At 41.0% G+C, this 12,040-nt stretch overlaps 1 long non-coding RNA gene across 1 annotated transcript; it reads right to left on the bottom strand.

Moving 5' to 3' along the window:
• Positions 1-7,842: 7,842 nt before the first annotated feature.
• LOC109472416 lies at positions 7,843-10,968 on the bottom strand. Its single transcript, XR_002140366.1, has 3 exons — positions 10,827-10,968; positions 8,312-8,378; positions 7,843-8,064 (listed from the first exon to the last, which is right to left on the bottom strand). It is a non-coding gene; the product is annotated as an uncharacterized LOC109472416 (long non-coding RNA).
• Positions 10,969-12,040: the final 1,072 nt, after the last annotated feature.

Below are 12,040 nucleotides of genomic sequence, written 5' to 3'. Positions count from 1 at the left end.
TATACACAACAAGAAGAAGTAAATAATGGCAACAAACTCCGTAATTTGAAACATAAATAACACAATGTCAACAACAGTGGCGTCGTGTGTTTTAAAGCCATGGTCTTGCTGGGCTCTCCTTACAATCTCATTGATATTACATTTGACTTCGGTTGCTGTATCTCTTTTGCGTTATATCGATACCATTCTCCTTAAAACGTCTGTATATGGTTGAACGATATACGTCATATGTCTTTGCAAGATCTGTGATAGTGTAGTCTAGGTTGACTATGTGATGTAAGACACCGTCCAGGCTGACTATGTGATGTAAGACCCCGCCCACATAACAATCTTCGAGCACATTGGGGTAGGCATCTGGTTGCGGATGGATCACTGCTCTGCTCCGAGGTTTGGCCTTTGGTGGAGGGGGATTCTCTACACCGCCTGAGCCATCATCATCACCTCATTGTCCTGTTGTCGGCGCAGTATTTGGCCCTGTCTGATGCGGTCCCTAGTTCATTCCTGTTAAAATACGGACTTGCTTCTTATATTCACAACCCAAAAGAAAAAAAGTTGCAACAGAAGAATATGATTTTTAAACTAAGGACACATGCAAATCTAACATATTTTGAAAATATGTACAACACACTAATTAAATTCGATGTACTGAATTAGCAGTCTGAGAACTTGATACCATGCACCATGCTCAGAATCGCCAGGTGAATCGGAAACATGAACCAGTAGACCTCTGAAGGAGGCGTGGTGTGAGACGTGGTCAGTGGGAAGCCGTCGCACTCCGAGAGGCTCCCTACGGCGTTCCTCTGAGCCTCTGGCATCGTGGACGTTTGGAAATACCCGCTGCAGAAATTAGACGTACAAGGCAGTTATGGAAGAGAACACTCGAAAAGAAGCAATGCGGTACAATTTATTTTTTCGCAAATACCCCATACGAACAGGCGATGTCAGTATACTATCAAGGGTCATTATCTGCATGATTGCCATTCATTATTGTATTGACTGTCTGCAAAGTGTAGCAGGCTATCCGCCGTTTAGAACCACGAGAGGTTGGATGGTTCAAGCACGAAAGGTGGACATACCGCAAACATCCAGATTCACTTGTGCACTCCTTGTATTATCATCGTGTTCTATGAAATTTTGAGTAGAGTGTTTGAAATTCATTCACAAACTGCTTTAGGTAATCATCTGCTGACTGCAGTTCTTCTTCCGTGATGCTGTCTTCCAGCAGAATGTGTATCCCTGTGACCAAAAGAGCGTAGGTCTCATAGAACTGGGTTGGGAGGAACAGTTGCATGATCGGGAGTGAATAGAACAGGAGCCATGTCCTGTATTCTGATGCTATAAAATAAAATGAAACAAAAATGAGAAAGTACTGTAAATGAATGTATATACTTTTGAGCTATTTAGAACTTAGATTTCGTTGCATGAAAATTGAATTTTTGTAGTGTTTAAATTCATGGTTGAAATATAATTCTGTGTCCCTAATTTGTGTGTCCTCTATCATGGATTTTAGAACAGCAAAAATATGGCACAGGTAGATTGTACTGGAAGTGATAGTTCTGGGCGAAACATGATGACAAGATTATCAGATGGTGGAGCAGATGTAGAATCTGGGACAGGGGCGGTGAACCACGTTCTAAATGTGGAATAACATCCTGCTCCGAAATATTCACCCCGAGAGACAGCAACACACCCATTGCATAGACATTGCAAGATAGAATGTAAAAGATCTCTCCTTCTGTGGCATTCGGGAATGGTTTACTGATGTTAGAGAGGATTTGGAATAGGTTCATCCAGCTGGTATCACCATTGAGACTCACATTCCATTGCTTTAAGTTTCTTCATCCCCGCTCCCCACTCCATACCATTTGATGTATGCTAACTCATAGCCTTCAATAAGAATGAAAAAAAAATTGTAACTCCCCTGAAGTAAACATCTCCAGCCGGAGAAGAACTGACCACACAGGATATACTTTTGGCTTTTCTCCTTTCCTCTAACTCCTCGCACTGATACTCATGCAAACGGTGTGTTCTGGTGTGTCGTTTTTTTGCTGCGAGATATTGAACATGAAATGACTGTTCAGCATATGGTAGTGGTAGGGGATCCCCATTTACTAAAATCTGGAGTGCATTTGAAAGTGGCAGACGAACACCATTCAGCAGAATGTGGGACACCTTTTATTGTTCACGGCTGCAACACTTTTTTAATGTGGACTATTGCAACGAGTAGAGTTTGATTCGGTTTCGTCAAATATACCTACAATATCATCAACATAAATATTAATGTACAATAATACAAACGTGTGACGATGAGCTTTATCCAGTAAAATAGTTCCTTTCCAAGTTTGTCCTTTCAGGGCGCTACTGCTTGGAAAATAGATATCTTTTTGTCATTCCCCTCTGGTAGCCCGAAGCGGAAATATCTCGATTCGTTCTTTCCATCCTGGAGTACGGATGTGTCATGGACGTATCATTTTAATGGCTCTGCCATTCTGTATACAAAAGATAGGATTTATCATTATGGGTACAGATACACAGATTATAATTAAATGTGCTACAGTTAATCATTGACCACACATAACCATTTACCACACAACATGCATTACTGATATGAGTGGCTATCCACCAACCAAACACATGTTTTCAAGATGGGGTTGATGGCACAAATTACTTGGAGCATGGTAAGCACTAAGCAACATGCTGCAAACTGCTCCACTGAGTATAGACTTTTATTGCTGGAAATTACTGAAAGTTCATTGTCGACCTGATCCCACATCGCACACTGGTTTAACCTGCTCACTTGCTGTAAGTAATTGTGTAAGGCCTTCTTCCAGCCTGAGTATCCGTTCTTGCAGATCCATGTTAGACTGGACAGGTGACATGTATGCTGCAGGTGCTTATTGTAACTTACAACTAGTTAGTCCTGGTCACAGTTTTTCTTGTGGGCTTACTCCTGGCAAGTTTTTCACCTTATTGGGAACATCTGCCTTTCTTTTGTCACCAAGGAGGTAGGTCGGTCATCAGCAGTTGATGAAAGCTCCTTGATCAGGGCTTATCCTGGAAGAGGTCCTCCATCCCAACGTTGGCAGTCGGCCTGTTCCCCTGATTTTCCATCCCCCAGTCCGGGTCCAACCCAGAGGGATACGCATCCCTCACGATGTTCTTCAACTCATCACTATACAGATAGTATGTGCCTGGTGCGGATCGGTGAAGTCCTTGCATGTGACACACAATTACACAGATCAGCATTGTTGGGTTATCTAACTACATGTAATGGAGGTAGCATTCATACAACATAAAAATATGATGATGATGATGACTGGTTTATTTGCAACACGTGCTCAGACATACCGTTGCAGCCTTATCTGGCTGAATTAGGGCATGATACAAATCTTGTGTAATTCTTAAAATCCATCACAATTCTATACCCTAACAGACAAGGTACTATAATTCATCAAAGTCAATTCTACAAACATAGGCTAAAAGACTGCGTACTGGCTAACATACATAAAATAACTTTACAATAAAAGAGACCTATTGATTGAAATCCATTCTACTTTACTATACTAGGCTAAGAGGCGAGGTACTAATGATTAAATTCCATTCAATAATTTTACAGTAAAAGGCAAGGTAGTATTCGTAAATCTGGAAGTTCTACAGTTGAACTGGGTGAAGTTATCCTTCGTTCTCAGTTCTCTGCCGTGTATGTTTCCCCGTTTCGGAGGCAGCAAGCAAGAGAAGACGGGATTTAGAAATAGAAACTGCAAACTTCATACACAGATTGCGTCTTCTCAAGGACAGGGAAGTGAGAGATAGCTGTTTTAGTGCACTATCATAGCTAACATATGTTCTGCCTAGAATCACTCTACAAGCTCTCTTCTGTACGGCTTCAATGTGCTTCGACTGGAGACTAGTGAGGCCAGGATGCCACACCGGACAGGCATACTCTAACAACGGCCGAACAAAACCACAGAAAACTAGCACTAGGTCGTTATCGTTAAGTCCGTGTTTCTTCAGGACGCGTACTAGGTAGAGCCTACGGTTGGCTTTACTGACAATGGTGTTAACATGAGCGGACCACTTTAGATCGGCTTGCAGTATGACACCAAGAACTTTAGCAAACTGAACCACTTCTAAATATGATGGTCCTACAGACAATTGTGGAGGAGGAGGTGGGTTTCTCATGAAAGATATGTATTCATACCCCTGGTAATTTATTTTGATGGGGATTGTTCGCATTGAAATGAGTTCAGACCATTTTGATAACAACATTTTACTCTGCACTTGTCTGGCACTTTGGAGGTCATGTTCCGCTTTCGGCGTTTTCTAGCCGTTTCACCCTCGTCCTGTTGTGAGTGTTGGTATCTTCTAACCGCTGCCGTTCTCGGTCTCACAAGTCCTGGATTTCTTGTCTTCCCTCCCTCACCTATCATTTTACATGAACATACCACAGGAGAACATGCCATAGTAACTGCCCATACGGGGCAGTGTATGCAGCATGACTGTTTATCTTGATTCTGAAGAGAGGATGGCGCAGGGCTATGCCAACTGGATCTACTGTTCGGCATGCCTCCCGCAACCCCTCACGCTTGGCCCCGACACCTAGAGAACTGAATATAAACATGAATCAATTTTTTAAAAATCGTATCAAAGACTTGAATATGGAAGTTGAATCGGATAAAAATTGAAAGTGCCATCTGATGCAACATATTATTTGCCCGGTGTTCAATATGATATGAACTTTACGTAAGTAGCCAAGCATAACTTTTTGTCCCATCTGATAGAAACCTAGATCGCCCTTGGCTGCCCTAACTATATGTTGCATGTCACCCTGACTGATTTGTGTATCTCTCCTGCCTTAAATTAATGTCATGTTCTTTTAAGCGTCTGTAGATGGTAGATCTATCTACGTGATACTTTATCGCCAAGTCGGTTACAGTATACTCTGGGCTTATTACATGGTGTAAAACATCGTCCACATCAATGTCTTTTCGTGGACACAATACAATACCTTAGGTATGACAAACGTCTTGGTGTGGTATAGTTTCTGGAGGAAGATCAGTCCCTGACGTCTTCTTCATGACGTCGAAGATTGGGGTATTCGAAGGAAGCCATCCCGTGTAGTAGTAGTAGTAGTAGTAGTAGTAGTAGTAGACTGGTTTATTAGAACTTAAGTTGTTACATTAATGCCTCCTGGCAGCCGTAACGCGGCGAATTCAGTCCTCCAGCTCGTCGTGACTGTTAAGAATCCTGTCGAGCTCCTGTCGTAACTCCTTCAGTTCACCAGACTTCGCCAGCTGTACCATTTCGTCTTCCTGCTCTATCAATACCTAAATGTAAAGGCCAGGAGACGCCAGTGCTTCATAATGTATAACCAATATAACGTTTGGAATATCAATTCCCACACAAAGTGCGTTTGTTGCTGCAATCGCTCTCACCTCAGGATCATGTACAGAAGCCGTGGTTGCCGGGCGAATGACATACATTTCATAGATTTTTTTCTATAATCTTGTAATAAATGTGTTAGTCAAGATTGACCCAATGGGACATTATGTTTTGAGTTACATATTGTCATTTTGATTGACAAGGATATGCTTGACAAGAAAAATACTTTTATCTGCCAGCTGGCACCCACTGGCCCCACTCGACACCTTTTTTTAATTTTCTGGCGATGGCCTTCGTTGCTGTAATGGGTGTAAAATGCATAGTATTCATTGCCACAATAGTGAAGCATTTTCTGCTCCCCTGATATATCCCTTGGACAAAAATATTACCCACAGTTTATATTTTCATTGGGTTTAATATCATACCGTTTACATTCTGATGCACAGTCAGCTGAGACTGAAGTGTCAATGAGAGAAGAAAGAGAGAAACACATTACTTTGCCTTGACTTTCCGGACGATATGGAGATGAGTGAGTCAGTTCAGTGTTCTGAAGTTTCAGGAGTTCCTCCACCTTATCCTTGAACTCAGTTCCATTTTCCGACTGGACGATGGTACATGTTCCAAGATGGCCTGTTGGAAAGAAAAAAACGTTGCAATTTTACAAGGCTTAACACTTACTTTTGCAGGCTATAATCTTATTTTTGAATGTTTCTAGCTCTGTGGTTACAGTTGTGATTTCGTTTGACAAAGGGGACAGATTTTATCCCTGGGATGGATGGAAGGAATCAACAGTTTAAGATAATAGTGATTAAAGTCCATTGGAATCTTTTCAGTCTTGAGGTACTGTGTCATGTCGCTGATCATGGATGCTGCTGGCGTTGCTTCATCTGTGTTGTCACTGAGTGATGTATCGATGCCTTCACTACTCTTGTCTGTTGCAGAACGTTTTGTGTTTGATGTTGGGCACTCCACCACCTGGCTATCCCCATGTGGATGCAGCCCTGTTTGATATTGCAACAGGTGCAGTTCAGTATGTTTCCTGAAACTGCAACAACTGCTCTTCCTAGCTTTGCCTAGTGGTGGTCGTCTTCATCATATACTGAAAAAAAGACATTGTTATGTGTGCCAGCTGGTTGTCACGGAATTTGATCGCACCACCAGGAGATTTATTCACTCAATTCCGAACTTAGTACAACATCAGACACAGGCTAAGAGAAACCATAGACCACCCGTATCCTCTCTTTTGGTTCAGCCACGCGTCTATCGAGAATAGAACTCAAATTTAGAAGAAAAGAAACTGTACACTTGCAGTATATGAATTGAGATGTCATTGCCAGTTGAACAAACTGGCAATCATGATTATCTAGAATATAAAACATGCATCACAAAAGCGACTTCAGGAGGGAAGTACAAGCGATATCTCTTCTTCGTGTATGGATTAGTCATGCATATGATGGCTCTCCATCTGACCTCAATCACGTGTTGTTATACATGCTTAAAGTTCTCGTTTGTCCATGCACTCGTTGCTCTGTGTTGGTGTCTTCTTGGGCATTACATTACGGGTTGCATCTAGGTTTAGTTGTTAAGTGATTATGTCGATTTGCATATATCTATCTGCTGCTTTTACAAGAACAAAAGGTACAAAGTTACAATGCTTTCATTTTAAGATTATTCCTCGGTACCTTGCTACAAACAACTGGCTAAAAAAAGTGAAAACGGTACAAAGTAACAAATGTAACAATTGTAATGAAAAACACACTATTGAACATCTGTTAATACACTACCATTATGTCACATATTTCTGGAAAGATTTTACAAGGTGGTGGAAAAACAAAACACAGCAGGACCTAACCTTAACTGAGAAGCAAATTATATATTGTATACCATTTACAGGGCCTTAAATCACAACATAGAGGTCTTCATAATCAACATATGCTAACTAGAACATTGACAAGACTTAGCTAATCCGTATACTGACCACTTGTGTAGCTGTGTCAGCTTGTTGCTGCTCTACACGGTCATCACCATTCTCATCATCATCTTCAGATGAACTAGGAAAAGAAGAAGCAATGATGAAGGTAATGATTTTACAGATTTTACAAGGTGGTGGAAAAACAAAACACAGCAGGACCTAACCTTAACTGAGAAGCAAATTATATATTGTATACCATTTACAGGGCCTTAAATCACAACATAGAGGTCTTCATAATCAACATATGCTAACTAGAACATTGACAAGACTTAGCTAATCCGTATACTGACCACTTGTGTAGCTGTGTCAGCTTGTTGCTGCTCTACACGGTCATCACCATTCTCATCATCATCTTCAGATGAACTAGGAAAAGAAGAAGCAATGATGAAGGTAATGATTTTAAAGATTTTACAGATTTTACAAGGTGGTGGAAAAACAAAACACAGCAGGACCTAACCTTAACTGAGAGGCAAATTATATATTGTATACCATTTACAGGGCCTTAAATCACAACATAGAGGTCTTCATAATCAACATATGCTAACTAGAACATTGACAAGACTTAGCTAATCCGTATACTGACCACTTGTGTAGCTGTGTCAGCTTGTTGCTGCTCTATTGTTGGAGGCTGCTGTACTACAGGTGCAGGGGGTACATCCTGGGGGTCTGGTTCAGATTCATCACCATTCTCATCATCATCTTCAGATGAACTAGGAAAAGAAGAAGCAATGATGAAGGTAATGAAATACACAAGGTAATGAAATACACAAGGAATTGTTACTCAAGTAACTGGCTAGATTTGGACAATGATTTCTTGAAGCAAAAACACATTCTTGCTTTCCAACAATTTGTGAAGCATGGAATAAAACTATAAAATAAATTCAAATCAAAATAGATGTTGATAGAACTATAAAATACACCATGTTTTTTTTTTTCAAATTACTAGAGGGTACTTACTCAGTAATGAGAACAGGCGCAGGGAGGAGCAACTTCTTTGGCTTTGCTCCAACTCCTACTCTTTCAACTGTGATGAAAATATGTCAATCAATCAATCAATCAATTCATCAATTGATCAACCAATCAATTGAAACTAGCAATACAAATGTACCATGGAAACAACATGTGCTATTATTTAAATTATGAGGAACTCTACTGTAGCAAACAAAAATGCGATGATGTGTTGTTACTAACATTTAAAATTTCACATTTTGAAACAGCTACTAAAGGCACATTTTTTTTATCATGTTTATCTTTCCATCATGTTTATCTTTCCTAAACCTCATCTGTATAAAGGTTTGCTTGGTACAAAATAATGTATCATAATGTATAGGTGGGAATGCATATAATGCCTGTCTTGTCCATTGTAATTTGTACATTTTGTACGCAAACTCTTTGCAATTCAGGGAGTCTCATCTCTGCTGTAAGGTTTGCTTTTTGGTGTCAGGGATCTTCTTCTTCTTCTTTCGCTTGAGGCAGCCGCCTTCAACAGTTTGAAGATTCTGCTTCCTGTAGTGGTGGGTGCATGCCGGGGAGTTCAGGTTTCACAACTTGCCCCTAAACTCCTCCAGAGAAGAGGAAAGGGCGATGTCTACATCCAAGTTATTCCAGTCAGGACTTGTCCGCGGGAAGAAAGAGTTCTGTCTGTAGGAAGTCCTACTTTGGGGCACCCTGTAGGCAGCGGAGTTTGACTGTCTAGTGGCTCTTGTCTGGGCATTGAAGTTGAGGGTGGGTCTTGCTGAAATGTTGATTACTTGTTGATTACTTGTAAAACGTTGTGAGGATAAAGATCATTATTCAACTACAGCCAGAAAAAACAACAACAATGTTCTGTACCGTGTACGTGCAAGAGGGCATGTTGTTGGTACTACTTGTTTCAAGACATGATGGGGTGGCTCAATGCAGCACGGTCCTCGCCAGTACAAATTTGAACTGGGCGAGAGACCCCGCCTCCGTCGCACCAGGCTCAAGTTCGTTCCATTCTTTGATGGTGCGGGGGAAGAACGAGAGCCTGTAAAAGTTGTTTCTGCTCGCGATGGCCTGCAATGTTTGAGTGTGATTGATGCGGCGGGAGCATCGAGCCACCGGGACAATCCTGGTTGAGTGTGGGACGGAGACAGCATTATGTATAGTCTTATAAAACATGACCTGGCGGGCGATCTCCCGACGTACTTCCAGAGACTGCCAGCCCAGGTTTTGCAACATAGATGTAACATACATACAGCTTTGTTATTATACCCAATATCAATTTAACATTATTCAAAGTCTGTATTTCTATTACTATTTGACCTATTAAATAAATCTTACAGATGTAACAATAGAATAGCGTAACATAATTTTTTAATAAATGACCAGAAAATGCCCACAGATGGTTATACTGCAAGTTATTCTGAACATCGATCTGAAAATCTGATTTAACAGTACAGAACAACACATATGTACAATAAACAGTTAAAAAACAAATGATAAAACAATCCAAGAAATCTACCGCCACCGCATTTACGTTCAAGCGAGAAGAGTAAATGGCGACCACAACCTAACACATCGGTACAACGTTAGCGTACGTATTTTTGCAGTGAGAAAATGTAGAAAACAGTGACTCCATGTTACTTAATCTGATTTATAGCCAACAAAAAGTAAAAAAAAAACATTCGCATCATATTATCACAATTTACAAATATACATAATAAATAGAGTTATAGTTTCCTGGTCTTTGTACAAGGCTGCACGTGGTTTAGAGTTTTCCTTCTCTTACAGTTTTAGGGTTGACTTGAAATGTCGCCGAATTTCTAACTGGCAAAAAAGAAAGATGACCTAGAATGTCGCAGGGCGACAGACCCGCAGTTGGAAAATACGTACAACATGAAATGTTTACATTAAAAACTTCATCATTAAGAAAGCCACATTCTTCACAAATATGCACAAGTTTCTGCAAGGCCTTCAGACTTGGACATAGTAGACACATGTCGTCAGTATAGAAAGGAATATCACATATAAAGCAACTTACTTTCATCAATGTAAGCATTGATGAATGTAAGCATTGATGAATACAAAGATAATATCCTTAAATAGTTAAACTCATCCTTTGACAAGATCCCTTCCGCCTTTTGGTCCCTACTGAAGGAGTACTATTCTAATAACAAAGTACAAAACCATGAAATAATCTCTGACGAAAGCGTACACTCCCATTTTAGTAATCTTTATCTTACCTAACAGTTTCCAAATACATGTCCAAAGTGAACCATTAAAACTAGACAGTTCATCTTTGACTGTTTGAGAAAAACATTTCACCGGCATCCCGCCGTGGACCTCTACATTCTTGCACTTGGTCGAACAAAAGGGTTCGGTTCAAAAGGGCAAATAACTGCATAATCCTCTTCTCTCAAGGGGCGACTTGCGCCCAGTGGTCAACACTCGGTCTCCTACTGCTATCAAAAGACATTAAAAGAGACAAAAAAGATGATGGGAAACTCACCACTTCGACGACGGTCCAACTTGCTGAAGTGCTGGTCACTGGAGAGAGAGGTGGTGATCCTTGCCGTTCCGCAGCTGCCGACGAACTGAATTCTCGCCTTCGCTGGCCGCCTTTTATGGGGTACTCGGACACAGGGGCAAGTCCGAACACGCTCTGATACAAACAATAGATGACGTAGCTTTTCCCTGACTCAGCGGTCCCAGTGGGGACAAGTCCGCACATGACAGCGGAGAACAAAAGGTGCCGACAAAGGGGGCGCCGGGGTTTTCCCGAAGCAAGGATATCAGGATATACACGTTTGCAGGTTTGTTCTTAGTTGCTGTTACTCGTCACTGCACTGTATACGGAAAGAAACGACCCTTTTATACGTCTCTGTAACAAATCAGCATGGTAAACGTTTATCGGGCCTTTGGCAATTGAAACAAAATGCAACGATCGATGAACATATTCTCCCAACCCGTACAGGGATAGTGACATCCTTTGATGTCGTACGGTGCCGATTGCTGGCAAGGGGTTTAGAGGGCGGTGTTTGGTCCGGGCATGACGGTTTCAGTCCGGGTCGGTCGCCTTTGTTGTGTAAGGACGAAAATTATCCTCCTCATGAATATTCTTTTGTGGGACAGGAACAAGCATCGGGCAGCACAGGGCAAATATCTCCGCTATCAAACAAGGAGGAGGCGCGATGCGTGCGCGATCTTTGTGGCATAACTAAACAAGATCACGCCGACACAAAAGTGTAGAAAGCACCTAGAGATATACATTTGATAAACTGCACCTTTTCAGAGTAAAATTTTCTACAAACATGACAAACCTATTCCCGCAAATGCACAACAAAGTAAAAATATTCACACTGTCATATTTGCGCCGTTGTGTCGATGTATACATGCACACATGATGCACACACATGCGTAAAATAGGTATGTTATTTACCACTATAACACTTACTCCGGAGTAATCATACATGTACTCCGAAGTTCATGTATATGAACATACGATATATCTACACATAATATCTGTAACAGACCACCGTGACAAATATACTTACTTGCTACAAATACACTTACTCCGGAGTAAACATTTTACTCCAAAACGGAGTAATAGTTACTCCGGAGTAATATTTTACGGAGTAATACTTACTCCGGAGTAATGTTTTACTCCGGAGCAACACGTTATATCGATATATGTATATATAGACACATACGTACACGTATGCG

The sequence above is a fragment of the Branchiostoma belcheri genome, unplaced genomic scaffold (genome assembly GCF_001625305.1).
Source record: "Branchiostoma belcheri isolate BF01 breed outbred unplaced genomic scaffold, Haploidv18h27 scaffold273, whole genome shotgun sequence".
In the NCBI taxonomy this organism is placed as follows: Eukaryota; Metazoa; Chordata; class Leptocardii; order Amphioxiformes; family Branchiostomatidae; genus Branchiostoma; species Branchiostoma belcheri.
Note: the sequence above shows the minus strand (reverse complement) of the source record. Positions and strands in the feature narration are given on the sequence as shown.